General features: G+C 45.6%; 1 long non-coding RNA gene across 1 annotated transcript; it reads left to right on the forward strand.

The window, feature by feature from the left end:
• The first annotated feature begins 1,972 nt into the window (after positions 1 to 1,972).
• LOC115075714 lies at positions 1,973 to 3,007 on the forward strand. The gene is made up of 2 exons (XR_003852585.1): positions 1,973 to 2,142; positions 2,863 to 3,007. It is a non-coding gene; the product is annotated as an uncharacterized LOC115075714 (long non-coding RNA).
• Positions 3,008 to 19,828: the final 16,821 nt, after the last annotated feature.

A 19,828-nucleotide genomic window follows, 5' to 3' on the forward strand; every position in this document is an offset into this window, starting at 1 on the left:
GGTATAATATTTGCATGTATATTCTCTTTTATGCTATGGTACAGGAATATTATTTTCATTTGTGAGGGCAGAGTTTATCTATACAAGGGAAAACAGCTGGATCCATCTTCTCTGGGGCTTTTGGATTTGGTCCACTGTTTCTCTTTACAGTTTGCAATGTGGGCAACACCTGGATCAGACCTGACTGTCCCTGATGCCAGATAACTGAAAAATTATCTGTTGAAATGGCTAATTTGGCAATTTTAGCCTCTCATCCAGCTAAATTACAGCCGGATAATTACTTATCTGGCTATAATTTAGCCAGATATAAAAAGGGCATTCTAGGGGCATTCTGAGGAGGGGTTCAGTTATGTGGATAACTTAGCCAAATATCAGGTATATCCAGCTAGGTTAGCTGGATAACTTTAGGCCTGCTTCAGAGCAAGCCTAAAGTTTTCTGGCCTTATATGGTTGGATAATTAGCTACTTACCAAGATATCTTCAGAGATATCTGGTAAGTAGTGCACTTAAAAAAAAAAGTTGTAGGCCTCCCGGCCTGATGCCCACCTTTCCCATCACATGTCTCTACCACCCCCCTGCTCTCCAAGAAAGCTGCGCTCAACCTAAGAAAAAGCTTTTAAACTTACAAAAGAAGATCACCATCAGGCCAGGCCTCTAGCTCTCCCTCCTCCTTCCCCAATAAAAAATCTTTAAATTGCCCCTTCTATTCCCCCCATCACAAACAGCCACACCAGTAAGACACCATCCCACCCACCTGTTACCTTCGAAAGATTGTTGTGCTATTTGATTCTGTCCACTTCCAGTGTTACTTAGGTAATAATGCTAGAAGGGTACTTTTACAGTATGAGTCCAGTGTTATTATTTAAGTAATGCTGGAAGCAGCTGGGATCACTGAGCACAGTGATCCTGTCATGGACAAGGGGGCCTATTTGAAGAAAACAGGTGTGTAGGAAGGTGACTGCCTGGGATGGGAAGGGGTTGGCTGTTTATGGGGGGTTTGAAGGGGCAATTTAAAGAGGGGAAGGCCTGGAAGCCTGGGTTAATGGCAATCTTCTTTTATAAGTTTAAAAGCTATTTTTTAGGTTGAGAACAGCTTTCTGGGACAGCGGGGAGGTGGGGTAGAGACATGTGGTGGGGGAGGGGAGTGGAGACATGTGGTGGGGGAGGGATGTAGAGACATGTGGTGGGGATGGGCATCAGGCCAGGAGGCCTGCAACTTATTTTTTTTCAGGTGCACTACGTGCCTAGATATCTCTGACGATATCCAGATAAGTAACAAATTATCCAGCCAGACAGGGCCAGATAACTTTAAGCCTAGCCAATGGCTGGTTAGAGTTAAAGTTATCTGGCTCTGTGTAGCTGGATAACTTTAAACAAGTATATTTAGTGAGATATTTATCCTGCTGAATATACAGGGCAAGTTACCTGGCTATATAGAGCCGGGTAACTTGTCCACTACCTGGCCTACGGAATATGAACCTCAGTATATCTAGGATGTTAGGAAAGCCTGGCATGTGTGGAAGACCAGCCGGACCCCGTGTCCGGCCGGGCGGCGTAATGTGGGCGCAGGCCCACTTCAGAGGCGAGGCGCGTGTGGTTGGAGAGGGGGGGGGGGGAAGGTGGAATAGACGGAGGTGAAAACAACGTGGGGACACAAGTAGGGCTGCAACGTGAAGTACGTGAAGGGGGGGGGGGAGGGGGGGACTGAAGGCGAGTGTCATAGAGTCGTGGAATGCAGTGATTGGCTTTAGGTGCAAGGGGGGGGGGGCAGATGGAGTAAGCGTGGAGAGCTGGGATAGGTGGGGAGAAAATTCAAACTGCTGGTTAAGCAGTTTTAGTAACGCGGGCTTCAGTCGGTAGCTGGTGAGCGAGAGAGGGTCAGAAGGTTCGCTCGATCTTAACATACCTTTTGTTGCTGGTTTCTGTGTGATTGTTCGTTGGGGACTGTTCGGAGATCGCAGGCATTTTTTGCAGCTGTAAACTACAAGTAGCTCGTGTGCTGACTGCAGCATGGATGGCAGGAGGCCCGATTGGGAGGAGGAGGAGCTCGATGGTGGTGTGGCTGCGTTCCTGGAGTCAGAGGAAGCCGCATGGGTGCCGGGGGAGGAGGCAGCAGGCGACGGTGTGCTGATCCCAGAATGGGTGAGCGACTTTGGCGTTGCAGAGCGGGGAGGAGCACGATCGTTAGCTCGGGGGGCGGATAGACGAGGTGTGGAGATTGAAAGGGAGGGACCGTTGCTGTTAATTGAGAGGTCTGCAGAGCTGGGTGTGGTGAGGGGGAGGGGCGGTAGAGCTGTGAGGCCCCGGGCTAAGGGGAAGTCTGGAAAGGCAGCTTCTAAGAGCTGTGAGCCCATTCTAGCTGCAGAAATGATTTCTGATGCTGCAGAGCGCTTTCCTGGCCCTGATGAAGGTTCATTTGGTGAGAGTGCTGTGTCTATGGGAGCTTTATACAAAACTAGGTTTCGTGGTCGGGGGGGTAAGGGAGCGATGGTAGGGCGGTTAAGTGGAGCGGAGGAGCGCAGGGCAAGGGGTGCCTGTAGCATGTTGGGGAGGGGCATGGCTGTGAGAGAGGAGAGGGTGAGTAATACGTTATTGGTTCCAGAACTGGCAAGGGGGATGTTGGGGGGGATAAGCAGGCACTGCATGGGGCAAAGAGGTAATCGTAGATTGACTGGGGGTTCTCGCCGGCGTTTGAATGGAGGGGGGAGAATCGGGAGGGGAAGAGATGACCTTGGTAGAGGGAGGTCTGTGGACAGGGGATGTACGAGCAGTTTTGGGGAGTTTGGGGGGTTGGAGGTGGAGAGAAATTGGGATATTGCGCCGGCTCCTGTTCCGTCTCCTGCTCCTGCTGTTTTTCCACAGGGGAATTTGGCAGAGGATGATGGTGAAATACCTGGCCCATCTCAATGGGAGGCTTGGCGCAATGACGCGCCAGTGACGGCAGGCAGGGGTCGGCGAGAGCAGTTATACATGGATGATGTGCTGCCTGTGGAGCCTGAACAGACTGGTGAGTTTATTATTTTCCCTAGACAGGACAGAGGTGGAGCTGCATGGGTGAGGGGGGCAGAAGAGAGGGAGGGGGGGAAGCAGGATGGCAAGGACGCAGGTGGCAGCGAAGTGTTACCAAGTGTTAAGGAAGGGGGGGTGGATAGGAAACGGGGGTCTTCAAAGTCTGGGAAGTCTAAGAAAAAGAGAAAGAGGGGGCGCTCTAGTTCATCGGATTCGTCCTCGTCGTCGTCGTCCTCTTCGTCATCTTCTGATACCTCTTCGGATTCGGGAGCAGCGGTTCAGGGGGGAGCAGTCGGAGGGGCCACAGTACGTGGTGCCCCGGCTTTGGTGGCTTTTACGGAGTTATGGGAGGAGGTTCCGCGTTCCATTCGTAGACGAATTAGGCGTAGGCAGTTCATTGATATTTTTCAGCTGCTGGAGGGCAGGCGTGGTAAGCGTAAGGATAAGAAGAAGAGGAATAAGAGAGATCAATTTGTAGGGGCCCCGATTAAGGTGGCACGAAATATTCATAATTGGACAAGGGCTTTTCTGCGGCTAGCAAGTGTAGTGGGGAAGAAAGATCCGTCACAGTATGGGGCGTTGTTATCTTATGCAGATGCAATACTAGCGGCCAGTAAGACTTACGAAGGTTGGTCCTGGCTTAATTATGATGAGCGATTCCGGGATCGTATGGAAGAAAATAAGTTTATCTCCTGGGGTACTCAGGATGTTGGACTCTGGCTAACGCAGATGGCTGCAAAACCGTCCTCAGGTAGTATGGGGCAGGGGTTAGTGGCTGGTACTGGGCCTGGGAGGTCCTTTCGGAGGGACGTGCCCGGCAGTAGTGTTGGAAAGGGGGGCGCGGGGCGCAGTGATGTGTGTTGGAGATTTAATCGCTCCACGTGTATTTTCCCGGACTGTAAGTTCCGGCACGCTTGTTCCGTGTGTGGAGCCGGTCACCCAGTGTCCAAGTGTTCGAAGCGTCAAGGGGACGGACCGGCCACAGCACAACCTGCAAAAGGTGCCAGTAGACCGGGTCTTTGAGCGAGCACATACACCTATCTGTTTAACCGCGATGTTGCCATGGTTACGGCTGTACCCGCGTATAAAGGTGGCGGAGTTGTTAGATCAGGGTTTTCGTTATGGTTTTAAAATACCGTTTCAAGGACAGGGGGAAGTTGGGGGTGGGGTCAATTGCCCGTCGGTTCGGCGTATGATAGCGGTGGTAAGGGAAAAGTTGCTGGGGGAAATAGGACTGGGCCGTATTGCAGTTCCCTTTAATGTGATTCCGTTCCGTGATTTGGTCCTATCGCCTTTAGCTGTGATTCCAAAAAAGGATCCGGGCAAGTTTAGATTAATTCATAATTTGTCTTTCCCCGAAGGGAGGTCTGTGAATGATGGTATCCCGAGGGAATTATGCACGGTGCGATACGCATCTTTTGACTCCGCAGTGCGAATAGTTCGGCAGTGTGGCCCAGGGGCTTTAATGGCGAAAGCGGACATAGAAGCGGCATTTCGTTTGTTGCCGGTTCATCCTGATAGTTTTCACCTGTTAGGGTTCCGCTTTCAGCAGCAGTTTTACTTTGATAAGTGTATGCCTATGGGTTGTTCTATAGCATGCTCTTATTTTGAAGCCTTCAGTACATTTGTGCACTGGGTGGTACAGAAGAGGTCGGGATCGAGACTCGTGGTACATTATTTGGATGATTTTCTATTTGTGGGAAGGGCTGGTTCGGGTGATTGTCTCAGTTTGATGAATTGTTTTCAAGAGGTGGCCAATGATTTCGGGATTCCTCTTTCGGTCAGTAAAACAGAAGGACCTAGTACTTCATTGGTATTTTTGGGAATTGAGCTGGATTCGGTGGCTATGGTATCGCGGTTACCGGAGGATAAGGTTCAGCTGTTAAGGGACATGGTGCGTGGGGCTGTTGGTCGGCCTAAGTTGTCTTTACGAGAGTTACAGTCACTCGTTGGTAGTCTAAATTTCGCCTGTCGGGTGATTCCTATGGGCAGAGTGTTTTTGCGCAGGTTATCACATGCTATGTCCGGTTTAAGAAAACCGCATCATCGTGTGCGAAATTCTTGTTTTTTGCGGGAAGATCTGAGACTTTGGGATAGGTTTTTGGAGGATTTTAATGGGGAGGCGTTGTGGCAATCTAATCCGCGGTCAAATCATGATTTGGAGCTGTTCACCGACGCAGCGGGTTCGTTAGGTTTCGGGGCTTATTTTCGAGGGGCTTGGTGCGCAGCAGGTTGGCCGGAGGACTGGATTACGTCTGGAGTTACAAAAAATATAGCTTTCTTGGAATTATTTCCAATTGTAGTGGCAGTGTATATTTGGGGCGCTCAGTTGGCAGGAAAGAGAGTGGTATTTTGGAGCGATAATCAGGGGGTGGTTGAGGTCATAAATAAGAGATCGGCGCGTTGCATCAGAGTGTCAGAGTTATTGCGCGAGCTGATTTTGCGTTGTATGTCCTTAAATGTAACAGTATGGGCTCGACACGTGCCTGGAGTTTCTAACAGTGTGGCTGACTCTCTTTCTCGTTTCAAGTGGGACTTGTTTCGAGAACTCGCCCCAGAAGCGGAGTCGTGCGGAACCCCGGTGCCGTCTTTCCTTTGGAAATTTGGTTCCCAGAGTCCTGGAAAATGCTGCGAGATTCATTAGCGCCCTCCACGTGGACAGGTTATGTAGGGGGGGCCCGACGAGTCTCAGCGTTTTTGTGTTCCTTGGGTTGGGCGGGGGGTCCGATCTCGGATATGGCATTGGTACGTTTCATTGAGCGTGCTCGGGCGAGTGGGTGTTCGCAGGCTGCAGTAGGCCGCCAGCTGGCGGGGTTTTCCTTTTTTATGAAGGCACATGGTTGGGGCTTTCCTTCGGGTCGTTTTATAGTTCGGCGTCTGTTGAGGGGTTGGTCGCGGACAACGCAGAGCAGAATTGATCAGCGTTTGCCCATTACACATGATATCTTGATGCTGTTATGGGAGGCGTTGTCTGCAGTGTGCTTTTCCCCTTATGAGACACTATTGTTTCGAGTTGCTTTCGTATTCGCTTTTTTCGGGGCCTTTAGGATTAGCGAGTTGGTGGCTCGATCAGCCTCCAGTACTGATTACCCAGGGATTTTGGCGCGGAATGTGGTAGTCACGAACAGAGCAGTATTGATAGTAATTCCACGATCTAAGACGGATCAGAGGGGTCGTGGAGCCTCCGTGTTGTTATCCAGGGTTCCAGGTTTGACGTCCTGCCCGGTTAGAAATGCAGCTGGATATTGTAGGGTGCGGCCGGAGGTAGCAATGCAATTTCTAGTTCACGAGAACCGGAGGCCATTAACCAAGTATCAATTCGAGACGGTGCTGCGCGCAGCATTGTATGCTGTCGGTTTGGAGGGGCGCAGGTTTGGAACACATTCGTTCCGCATTGGGGCCGCTACATCGGCGGCAACGGCGGGTGTGCCTGGAGGGGTCATACAGAGGATAGGCCGGTGGCGTTCCGGGGCCTATAAGAGTTATGTTCGCCCAGATTCTGGGCATGATTGATCTTTGCTAACTCTAGTTTCTTTGCAGGTGCTGCGTCTGAGCCCATGACAGTTTGGATCATTGGCCATTCGTTTACTTACTGGGGTCACAGACACGCCTGCGGCCGTCCTTACGGCCCTCACTTGGACTTACAACAAAGGGGGGTTCGGGTTATCTGGCTTGGCCGGAGGGGTATGCTGTGGGACGAACTTGTTCCTTATGTTAGGAAGGAGCGGGAGCGTCGGGCAGCTCCTCGGGTCTTGGTAGTCCATTTGGGGGGTAACGACTGGGGTAAGATGTCGGGCAAGCACTTCATTAGCAATGTCCGTAAGGACTTAATGACTATATCTATTTTGCTGCCGACGACGATCTTATGCTGGTCTGATATTGTGGTGAGGCCTGCTGAATTGGATAACATCAGATGGAAACGGTGTAGGTCCAAGGCAAACCAACAAATCGGGACTTGGTTGGAGCGCTTGGGTGGTCGGCATATTAAGTATGCCTGGTCATGGGGTAAGGTAACAGGTTTGTTCCGAGATGATGGGGTTCACCTGTCTTTTCTAGGATTGGACTTGTTCCTGAACTCCATTCAGGAGGTCTTAGAGGAGTTATTTCCTCTGTAAAGCGAGGCCGCATCTTTGGGGGTCACAGGGCATTATATGCCTGTGCCTGTGGCGGTTGGTCCGAGCCATAACTGTTCAATTTTGTTGTTCAAGTTATTTGGATTTTGGTAAAGCCGACGGTGGTTGACAACTGAGGGCTGTTGTCAGGGTGTGGCTCCTTGCCGGATGAGGCGGGGGCCGCTTGGCCAGACTCCTTGCAAGTTGGAGGCGGGAGTACACCTGGGTTGGCTCCTTGCAAGAGAGTGTGGCGGGAGTCGGAACCTGGCGTGTTGGGGCCAAAGAGTGTAACAGAGAGGCTGGTTAGGCTATCCTGCCGGAAGGTGGCGGATAGTCTGGTGGGGGGTGGGCAATACCAAAGTCCTAGTTGTTTGTGTTAATGTGTGGATATAAGCTCGGACCACTGAATGATTAAAGCTGCGGCCTTGTTTTACCCACAATGAAATGTGTCTGTGATTATTGGATTGTAAGGGGGTGGTTGCGAGCGAGTGAGGTCCTGCATGCCCACATTATGGGAAAATACTTCATCAACAAAAGCCTGGATGATTTATATAATGGGCTTGGCATTTTTTCCTGTGAACCAGTATTTTCCTCCACATGGAATAGAAACTTATTTTAGCCACTACCTATCTTGTAATAATTTATGTGTATCCTGTATCTTACAATATATTAGGTCAAAAGTTTCTAATGGGACTCTGTTGCTCCGTCTACTCTACCATCCTTTTCTCCTGTTAATTATATCTGGATGAGAAACAGCTGATGAAAATAACACTTTAGACCCAGCTTTTGGTGATAGACAAGCTCTGATGTTTGGCTGAAATCATTTTGGTGTGAGAGTCTTTACAGATTATTGGTGGCAGAGATAAATGATCAGGCTAGGTTATGAAAACAACAAGGCATGTCTGATTGCTCACAGCTGGGAGCTTAGGTCTGAGAGTCCTCAAATAACACATGATCCTAGATGAATTGTAGAACAGAGGCTAAGTAGTTTTCTAACAGGCAGATGTTCATTGAAAGGTAGATCTTTGAGAGAGAGATATATATATATGGTTAAGTCCATGAATGAGTCCGTAGATGGGAGCTGGAAGCCTTCAGGAAAGAAGCAGGGCCCTACTTGCGAGGATAGCCAGTGTGAGCATGGAGAAGAATAGGCCTGGTGCTGTATCAGACAACTGCATTAGTGCAAGTAGGCCTTCATCTCTGTAGGGTAAGAAAGGTAGAGGTCCATGTTCAGTCACAGTCTGGATAGCAAAGTTAGCCACATAAACTTATCCAGCTCACTTTGGAGGTATACTTAATAGTGAAGCTACACTATTGAAAACGGGCAGCCGGCTAACTTTAGGGAAGCTCTTTGGCCTGACCAGACTTAGCCAGCTAAGTCATCCAGCTAATTCTGAATATCGGAGTTAACCAGTAAACTCAGCCAGTTAACTTAACTCCTCCCAAAAAATGCCCTAACTTATCCAGCTAAATTCTAGCCACCTAACTTTCTAGCCAGCTACAATTTAGCCAGATATTTACCCAAATATTAATTTTGTTGGCTACGTTCTGAGTTAACTGGCTAATTACTTTTGAATATGAACCTTCTAGTTTATGGGACTTCTGTGACATCTGTGAAAGATAGCTTCAGTGGTATCTGAAGGTTATGGGAGATTGAGGTGACTTACTACACCTTGCAGCAGCTGCCATTTTCAGGGAATGCAGTTCCTACCTGAACATCTATATGAACCTTTTCTCTGTTGTAAAGTGTGCTGAATCAGAAAGAGAACATAAGAATATAAGAACATAAGAAAATGCCATACTGGGTCAGACCAAGGGTCCATCAAGCCCAGCATCCTGTTTCCAACAGTGGCCAATCCAGGCCATAAGAACCTGGTAAGTACCCAAAAACTAAGTCTAAGAGCCACTTCCTGTATGCTCCTTATCTCTTAGACAGTGCTTTTATTAAAATATTTTTCCATGGATACACTAAATCCCTGCTTGTCGCTTGGCTGCACTCATATCTGTAGCTCTTTGGAGAGGTAAGTCGTAAATGACTTATTTCTCTGATTTGCAGTCTCCCAGCGACAGTTACTTTCAAAGGGGTGCATGGGTGCACACTGATGTGTGTGTGCGTCAGTGCGCACCCAGGGAAGTGGCAATTTTATAACTTGCTCGCACATATGCTTGCATGTTATAAAATAGTCTGGGCGCATGCACATTTGCATCCAATTTTAAGTTTGGGTGTGCCCAGCCGTGCATATCGGATTTCTGCTGCGTAAGTCAGGGAACTTTATAAAAGGGCGCATGTCCATGCCATGACCAGTTTTACCAGTCGCCCCAGTGTAGAGCTAGGTCCCCCAAACCTCCCTGATTTAATAGCTTGTACTCCCCCCCATACCCTTTAAACCCCTCAGAGAATGGCTGTTTTTTTTTAACTTACACATCCTCCATAGCAGAAGTAAAATTATGCGACACTGGGCCAGGGCGCGAGCCAGGGCACATAAGTATTTACATGCACATCTCATGGCCATGCTCTGAAACACCCAGTCCATGCTCCTTTTTGAATCCAAGTGAGATATGTATGCAGCAAGAGATACATGTGATTCTCGGGGCTTTGGAAATGTGTTGGTGTGCATAAGCCCGACTTGTGCATGCATCCCCTAATTGATGTTCTTGCTGGGCTTTTAAAAATCACCTTTAAGTGTTGCTATTTCAGAGGTGCAAGATAGAGGCAGCAGAACCAAATATATACACTTTTGTAAGAATAGATAAGAAGAGGATAATAATTATTAGCAAACCTGCAAGGGAATCAATATGCAGGGTTGTGTGAGTCAGGAAATTATGGCTATAGAATATCCTTAAAGGGACTTTACTGTTGTAGGAAATGAACTATAGCATGCATCAAATAATACAGACACACAACAAATATGAAAAACCAAATATGCAACTTTTATATAAAACAGATACATTTAAAAGCTTTGATAAAATTATTTATATGTACAGTATATAAGCAATCAAATGGCACAGGGGAAGGACAAACTAGAGCGTTAACTATGGATATAATAAAAAAATGACCCTAGGACCTTGGGAAGCTAGGTCCTGAAGGCCTAGGAAGCTGGTGGCAGTGGATGGACTGGCAGATCCCTGTAGTGTCAGGCCCCAGTATTGTTGTGGGGACATGGCAAGATACAGCAGGATGTGTCAGGCTCAAGTGTTGCTGTTGGAGACATGTCAGGTGGAATAAGGAGGAGTCAGGTCCCAATGTTGTTGATGTTGGGACATGGCAGGAGGCAGTGGCTCCAGTGGTGGTATATGGAGGCAGTGGCCCCAGTGTTGGTATATGGAGCAAGGCAGTTAGATGGTGTCAGTGAATGTTGGCCCCTTCGGTGGTATATACAACAAGGTAGGCAGATGGTGGCAATGCATGTGGGCCCGAGTGAGGGTACATAGGGCAAGGCAGGCAGGTGGTGTCAGTGCATGTTGGCCCCCAGTGATGGTAAATGGGGCAAGACAGATAGTTGTCAGTACATGTTGGCCCTAGAGATGGTATATGTGGCATGTCAGGCAGATGGTAACAGTACATATTGGCCCCAGCGATGGTATATAGGGAAAGGCAGTCAGACAATGGCAGTGCATGTTGGCCCCAGAAATGGTATATAGGGCAAGGCAGGTAGATGGTGTAATTGCATATTTGCCCCACTGATAATATATTGGACAAGGCAGTCAGATGATGTCAGTGCATGTTTGCTCCAGTGGTGTTTTTGGAGACATGGCAGGCAGAAGGAGGATGTGTTTGGCCTAACTGGTGGTGCTGGGGACACAGCTGGATTCTGAATTTGGTATGTTTTGGCCCTTGGACTAGCATCTCAGGCCTGGAAGGCAGCAGCAGTATATTAGTAGGACTGTGGCCCAATTGGCAGTGTTGGGGACACAACATGGCTCAGGATTCAGTGTGATCTGGCCTTTGGACTGGCATCTAGGGCGTGGGAGGCAGCAGCAGCAGGGTTAGGAGGAGTGTGGCCCAACTGGTGGTGTTGGGAATACAGCAGGACTCTAGATTTGGTGTGATCTGGCCCTTGGACTGGCATCTTGCCTAGGAGGCAGCAGCAGCTTGTTAGCAGGAGTGTGGCTCTACACACTCCTGCTAACAAGGCAGTCAGATGAAGCACTGACATCATCTGACTGCCTTGTCCCATATATTATCAGTGGGGCAAATATGCAATTACACCATCTACCTGCCTTGCCCTATATACCATTTCTGGGGGCAACGTGAACTGTTACCGTCTGACTGCCTTTCCCTATATACCATCGCTGGGGCCAATATGTACTGTGTTGGCAACATAGAAGGCAGATGTGGTTCCTAGATGTTGCTGGATGCTGGATATAGATCCCATTGCTTGTATTTGAGGCATGGCAGGCAGACAGGCAGAGCAGCTAAAAGATCTTTAAATTGCTTTCATTCATGTTACTACTTGCATGGCAAATCTGGAACCCCAAGCAAAGGAGGATTGATTTTCAGGAATGCTAAATTTTCCATCAAGTGTGGTGAAAACCTTGAATAATGAGGGCTTACAATACCCCCTGTCATCGAAAATACTTTTTCACTGGGCACACTCGTTGGCGGGCAAGAGAGATAGAGATAGAGCTGAGTCACTCTTGCTGGATCTGGTTAGATGGTGGACTTCTGGGACCAATATGCCAGCACATATGTGTCCATGTCACAGAGATTTGTCCTGCCATTTCCTTTTCTTGTGTGGGACATGTGTCTTTCTTCCCAGCAGCTTTCGTGAACACCTGTGCCAGAAGAAAGGATTCTTTCTGGGCAACATGTCTTTGATGTTTTACAGTGGAGGAGGGAATGCTAGGTGTTGATGACTGGGTGCTAATCTGACTTCCACTTCTGCCTGACATGCTCGCTGAATGCGTTTCCTCCACTGCTACATGCTTCCTCTGACTTAGCCTCTGGCACTCTAGTTCATTGACATTCTCTGTCGGCATACTCTTCATATATGTCAGATTGTTGGCCTGCAGGGCAAGTCTCCCTTTCACACAGGGATGACATAAAGTAGCGGGCATGTATCTGGTGTTTCTGGTGAGAGGTCCTAGTCTCTCTGTCATCTGATTTTCCAAGGACTGATGATAATACAACACCTCAGCTTTCATTCTTTCTTCTCGTTGAAAGTCCTCCAACTTTTCTAACAGTAGGTTTTTTAAAGGGATGACATCACCCAAGGTGATGCTTCTGGCACTCAGCTCTACTGTGACATCTTTAAAGGGCTTCATGATTTTCACACATTTTCTTATGACTGCTCAATCATGATGCATTAGGGGACCCTGCACACTTATCTCCATTTCCATAGACAGATCATGCAGGAATGTCTGCTGCTCCACTAGCCACCATGTAGGTGGAATTTCAGCAGGTGCCCACATCTTGAATGAGACTTTTATTTATTTATTTATTTTTTATTTATGCTTTTTCAAAAATCACAAGATACAAATCTTGAACAGAAATAATAAGAATAGGAATAATTAAATTTACAGAGAGAAAAAAAAATACAAAGTAAACATCATTCCTTTCTCAATATAAGTTCTCATATATGGTGAGCGGACCTACCCCCAACCTAAAGGAATTATTTTCATCAAGTAATATCGCTAGACAAAAACAGCAACCATACTTTATCTATATGGAACATTGTGTATTAGGACTAGACGTTGCTGGCATCACAGGGGTCTTCCCTATTAAAAACTGAGTTAACTGTGGGAGATCATAAAATATATATTCATTATGTAAATACTTTATCATGCACTTGCATGGATATTTTAAGAAGAAAACACCCCCAATCTGCAAAACCTGTGGCCTCAACTGGAGAAAAAATTTTCTTCTTTTTTGAGTCTCCCGTGATACATCAGGGAACACTCTGATTTTACATTGTAGAAAAGACTCAGTCCAGTGTCTAAAACAGAGTCTCATTAGCCATTCCTTGTCTGGTTCAAGTGCTAAAGTCACTATAAGTGAAGCTGGATCAGACGTCACCAGTACTGCAGAGATATTCACACTTGGTTCACGAACCGGTACCAATGGTACTATTCCTTCATCTTGTTCCTCCCTTCTTCTGAACTTTGGCAAATAAAAGATCTTTGATATTGATGGAATTGCATTTTCTGAAACCTGGAGAATTTCAATAAGGTACCTCCTAAACATTTCCCTAGGAGGGGTTAGGGGTACTTGAGGAAAATTAATAAATCTCAAATTTCTATTCTTAACCATATTTTTGAGGTTTTCAATTTTCAAAGCCAAGTTATTTCTTTCTTTAGTCATCACTGACTGTATTTGTAGTATTCCATTCACTTGGTCTCTTATAGAAGTGAATTGTTGATCCAATAGTGTTATTGTAATAGACAGAACTGCGGTTATTTCCTCCAGTTCTTTACATTTAGTTATAACAGGCGTTATTTGTTGCAAAATTAAGGTTCTCATTTCCACAATTGCTTCCCATATTGTCTCAAGGGAGTATACTGTGGGTTTTTTCACAGTAGGAAACACAATAGACATTCTCAAAGAAGGTAACTCCCCGACGTCAGCAATCCCTTCCAACAATATATCTCCTCCCAAACTGGACTGTCCTTGCTGGAATTCAGGACTCACTGCAGCTACCGCCACCCTGTCGTGCCCCACAGGGCTCAGCTCACCAGCACTCTGGTCTGGTGGCGTCTCCCTCAACTCTAGGGCCCCTCTTGTAGCGACAGGATTATCCGGCGGTGTTCCTTCGATGGGGCTGAAAGGTGACAGAGAGCCTGGGAGAGAGGGGAGCTCAGATTCCCCTCTCCCACTCCCCAGCGACTGAGGCCCTGATGGCGGGCTACTGCGCACAACATGGGCATCCATTGGGCCGGAGAAAGGAGTTATCAGAGGAACTGCGGGGTAAGGCTCCATCCTAGGCTTTCACTTTCTTCCCATCTCGGTAAAGTTTCAGCAAGAAAAATAAGTTGTACTCCCGAGAGAGCCGACGCCGAGCAGATCTAGCGAGCGGCCTTGAACGAGATCTTTGTGAGGCATTTCTAAATTGTTCTGCTTTTCACAGAGAAGCTGCCCTGCCTTCATATTTCTGTGGAAGTGCCCAGCTATTTTTCTGCACTTATCTATTAAGTCATGCAGAAGGACATTCTCTGGGTCCCTGGACCCAAGCCCCAGGGCCTCCCTCACTGCTATTTACAGAGTGTGCAAACCATTGTACACCCTGATATCCCCCATTGCATACTGCCTTTAACATTTTAGAGCCATTGTCAGTCCCAAAGAAAACCACATTTCAACTTCTTGCTCTGTAGTTCAGCTGCCAGCCATCAAGCATTTCTCTAATGGCTGCTAAAATATTTGCCGAGGTAAGGACCTCATCCGCCAGGTGGGTGTGCAGCATAGCCAATACTCCCTAATAGCTCCCTAATACTCGTCCCCTTTGGAACTGCTGCCTGCCCCTATCTTAAGCAGGTCCCGCCAGGGTGCCATCAGAGAGAGGAAAGAGTGTGAAGTGTTTGTAGTTTTCCAGATGTTGCTAGTGAAATGCACACTGCTCCCCTATGCCTTCACTAGCAGCGCATGGATGTGACTTTGGCACAGCTTGTATAAAGTGGGGATGACCTTTCTACTGAAAATGGTCCTGGAGGGCACTTTTCAGTTTGGCACTAACATCTGCAGCAGATGCTTGAAATCCACATTTTCCACTATCTACAGGGGCTGATTATCGAAAGCGATAATCTCGCCAATGCTCCTGGTCACCACTTTGGATGTTTGCTGCCTCTTTCCCTAGGACAGTGAGACCAAACACCACGCCATTTCCTCCATTGTGGGCTGTTGCTTCTGATGCATAGCTGGGACTGCTGGAGCTGGCCTGCCACCTAACTGGTAGAAGGAGAAGAAGACTTGGAAGCAACTTGTGGAACACTCATCCCGTCCTAGCCAGAAGCCGTCGCCAATGCACAGTGCACATGGTCTATTTTGATTGCTCCATCATTGCACTGAATCTAAATCTCTGGCAACCGCATGAAGAAAAATGACAAGTATCATTGCCTTCTGCTTTTTCCATCATGGGTTGGCAAGAGACTTTAATACCAGACCAAGAATCCAAGGTAAATATATATATGAGAGATGTAACCAAACTTGGCAGTGGGGGCAACCAATTGCGTGGATGGAATTGGGCCTTCAGCTATGTTTGCTCACCCCTGGTCTAGGATGTGCTCTACTACTTAGTTATTCAGGAAAAATGTAAAATTTATTTTGGAGATTTTTTTGGATTAATTCTTTAAGGCTCCAGGTCACATGATGTACCTCTCAAAGGTCAGTTTGGTGTATTTTTGGGAACATTGAAACATGCTGCAGGGAAAGTGTATAAGAGAGTCAAAAAGGTATCCCATAGACTGGTTTTGAAAAAAATCCCCGGGGCTGATATTTTCCTATAATCCACCCCTGCTAGTACCTCTCATTGCTCCTATGGAAAGCAACGTGTAAATATATTCTTGTGCAGACTTGTTTTAGAACCACAGTTTTGGGATTTGTTCCATGGTCTTAGTACAAGATAACTATTTACAGAAAGATTGTCACTCTTTCTTTGAGTGGAAACAAAAAACCTCAACCTAATTACCGCCAAACCAACTTGGGGCTTGGGTGCAATTAGATCAAATCTGGATTGCTTTTGCATGTTAGCTCTGGACAGCATCTATTAAAGTAAGTGGGACTGTTTCATTATTGTTATTGATTTGTTACTTTGATTGGTGAGTTTGAAATACAAGTGCACCTTTGATTTTTCATGGGCTGCTTTTAAGGCTCTTGTTGAGAGATAAATCTGAAAATATTTAAGGGTTACATTTCCAAAAGGATGCTAAGTGCCTGACTGAGGGGGTCATTTTCAAAAGGGATCACACACGAAAAGGGACTTTTCGCATGTGATACCTAGATCGGGGTGGGTTCTGGGTGGCATCCTCACCGAAAGGGGAGGAGTCAGGGCGGCATCGGGGCAGATACGCGAAGACATCACTGACGACGAAAAGGTAAGGGCCCTTTTCGCCGCCAGTTTCGCGCCCAATAGCACCACCTTTTACGATGGCGCTATTGGGTATGAAAGCCAGCAGTGATAGCACCGTGGAGGTGCGATCGCTGCCGGCTTTCGCAGGCCCACCCCCCGCTTTGCCACCTCGCCCCCTGTTATCACCGGATTTTCTAAGGTCTGTGACCTTAGAAAATCCAGGCCTTAGTCTTCAAAAATGTGTTACCTGGAATTACAAATGATTCATGCTTGCACTTTTGTGTTTTCTCACAGGCTCAGGATTCATAGTTTTCTTTTCCCTAATTAGCCTACATTTAATTTACTTCTCCAGTGGAAGGAAGAGAGGACACTAGCAGGAATGTTTCATCCTACTGGGCAACAGCAGCAATGACAAAGACATGCAGGAAGTACTTCCCTCCAGTCTTTTTATAGAACCAGTCCCCAAATATTAAAAATAAAAATAAATGTAACATTAAAACTGGTTTGTGGGTTTTTTTTACATTTAAATCTTGTCATTTCCTTTTGTTTTTTCTTCCAGTAATAACTCAGACTGAATGTCTGAGTTATTACTGAGTTATGAAAGCCACATTGTGGGTAACTATTGTTGTTAAAGCATAGATATCACAGAGTATACAGGCAAGATGTTAGACCCTGTTCTTTTCCTATTATATATTCACTGAAATTTCACAAATTATGTCAAGTTAAATGTTGACAAAGGAATAAAAAGCACAGAACTTAAGCATGTACAAAAAAACAACATTAAACCAAGAAATAGACATTAAAAAAACAAAACAGAAAATAGAATCTTAATATTATATATTCTCCAACTAATCCAAACAAGATATAGGGAGGAGTCAAGGGAAAAAAAAAGTAAAAGGAAAAAAGAAAATTAATCCTTGGTTATGCCAAAGCCAAGGCTAGAATTATAGTTGGATATTCAAACAACAATCCTGGAATATACAAATAAGGATGTATCTTGCTGGCCATATGAGATATTCATTCTTCCTGAAACCTCTCGTTAGATTGGATCACAGAATACAAAACACACCCCCTGGTGTTTTCACTTTCAATTTTAGGAAAATTTTAGCACCCAAATGAACCCACTTTGGGGGACATTACTAGAAAATTTCTTTGCTTTTTGGGGATTATTCTAGAGGTCAGGAAATATTCTTACCTTCTGGTTAAAAAAAAAAAAAAGTATCCTTGTTATGAAAGAAGCCTCAAAAAATCCATTTCCTAACTGGCTCTAAAGCAAAGGAGACCAACAAAGTCATTCTAGACACTACTTCTTCCAGTGTTTGTTTCAATATCTCTGTCAGATTAAGGTGAGCCCAGAAGGCAGCAAGCATCCAGATTAAGATGAGTCCCAGAAGGACAAAAAGATATTGAGTCTTTACATTGGGAGGTAGTGCTTCAGAGGGAAATTTGAGTACACTGTTCAAATACTTATGAAACATTTCCCTTGGGGTAGCAATAAAATATCAGGAAGATTTGTAAAGCGAAGATTACATTTCTTCCATTATTTTCCAATATCTTAAGTTTATAACTTAAACTAAATGTATCCCTAACCAGAGACACATTCAAAGGTTGGATAGAAGAAACACTTTCTAACACTGATAAAGAGTGGTAGAATTTGAATTTGAGGAAACTTTCACACCTGATCCTGTAATGTAATTATATTTTCTCAGAAGATGCATAGTGATTTCACTGTCCCAGTCAAACTGGGTCACTGCAACACACACGTCTTGCAGGGAGACATTGATAGAACGTTGCATAGCAGGGGGAAGGTGAAACTGACTGCTTCTTGGACAGACACTATAATTGGTTGTTTTCCTTTCTTTACTTCTACCAACTCCACCAATAATTGTACAGATGAAATACTCCATCTAGATAGTCCAGTAAAAGGACAGAAGGATCATTGGCCTCCAATGTTATTTGCAAGTTCTCACCCTTCACTAACTGCTTTGGTCCCTCAACATCCTGAAGCATATATCCTGAATATCCTGAAGCATATATCCTGAATACCCTCAATATCCTGAAGCTTTTTCAATAGCAGGCCCATCTATCTGGAATAGCATCCCAGCAAATCTCAGATTGGAACCTTGCCTCTTAACCTTCAGAAAAAGACTAAAGACGTGGCTCTTTCACCAAGCCTTCCCAGATCCACCTGATAATCAATAGCTTGAGCCCCACTTCATACAAGACCTTTGACACACTACCTCCTGAACAATGGACACTGGCACGTTCCAGGTTAAAGCATAAGCTCTAACCCGTTAAATTATTCATATCACGTTATATTTATTCTACCTGCTTATATTTATTCTACCTGCTTTTGCTTTTATCTTCCTTCCAGCTTGTTTTAAGCTCCCAAGTTTCCATTTCTTGTTGATTGTAACTTTGACTTATTCCTTTTCCTTTGTTATCCATTGTTTACCAGAATTGTTACATCAGTTTACCCTTGTTAAAATGTAAACCGATCTGATATGGTTATCTACTATGAAGGTTGGTATAAAAAACTGTTAAATAAATAAATAAATAAATAAATAAATAAATAAAATATATGCATGTGTTCCTGCCCTGGAATGTTGGTGCCTGATATCATCTAATGATGTCTCAGCCTGAGGCAGCTCCAGTGCCCTCAATGACATTGGTTGCAGCAGGGAGAGATATGTTCCTGAGGAGCTCAGGAAAGCCTCAACAATGAAAGGAACTGACGCCAACAGAGTCACCTCCTTCTCCTGTTCTCACTTCCTGCTCCTTCCTACCCATTGCTATAACTGCATGCTTCTCTCTGACCCAGGAAGTAATTAATCAGACCTATCAATTGCAGATGAACTGGTGGCATGGGATGCTGTCTCTTACCCTTTGTCTTCACCGTTGTAAAGTTAATGATATAATGCTGATTCACTGGGCAACAATGAAAGTGTTACTGACCTAAAAAGGTCCTACTCTGTAGTATCTTGATATGCTGAACACGAATATCACCATGAAAAATTTTTATTGGCTCTCGTTTTGAAGATATTTAATATTTATTTATTTATTTATTTAAGGTTTTTTTATACCGGCATTCATGAACTCGTTCACATCATGTCGGTTTACAGAAAACAGGGGTGCGGATAATACAACCAAAAAACATAAATAACGTGATGAAGAGAAGCAGTTACAATTAACAAGGGCTAATGAACTGGGAATGTAAGAAATAGAAAGAGATAGAGGAGAATAATTATGTACAAAAGTTCAATATAAATATGGTGTCTCATATGTACAGTCTCTGAGTAGAGAGTTTGTTTATGGTGCATATTAGGTAGAGTTCGAGAAGGCTTGCCTGAAAAGCCATGTCTTGAGTCTTTTCCTAAAGGTTAGGAGACATGGTTCGTTTCTGAGTTCTGGAGGGATGGAGTTCCATAACTGTGGGCCTGCGGTGGAAAGGGCTCGGTCTCTTAAGGTGCTGAGATTAGTGGTTTTCGTGGGTGGAACAATGAGGCATCCTCTGTAGGCTTCCCTGGTCGGTCTTGTGGATTTGTGGAAGCGGGGAGGAATTTGTAGATCGATTGTGGTATGTTGGTGAATGATTTTGTATATCAAGGTGATGGATTTATAAATGACTCTGAAATGAATTGGTAACCAGTGGAGGTCTTGTAGCACTGGGGAGATATGGTCTCTTTTCTTAGTGTTTGTCAGTAGACG

This window comes from Rhinatrema bivittatum, chromosome 1, assembly GCF_901001135.1.
Source record: "Rhinatrema bivittatum chromosome 1, aRhiBiv1.1, whole genome shotgun sequence".
Classification (NCBI taxonomy): domain Eukaryota; kingdom Metazoa; phylum Chordata; class Amphibia; order Gymnophiona; family Rhinatrematidae; genus Rhinatrema; species Rhinatrema bivittatum.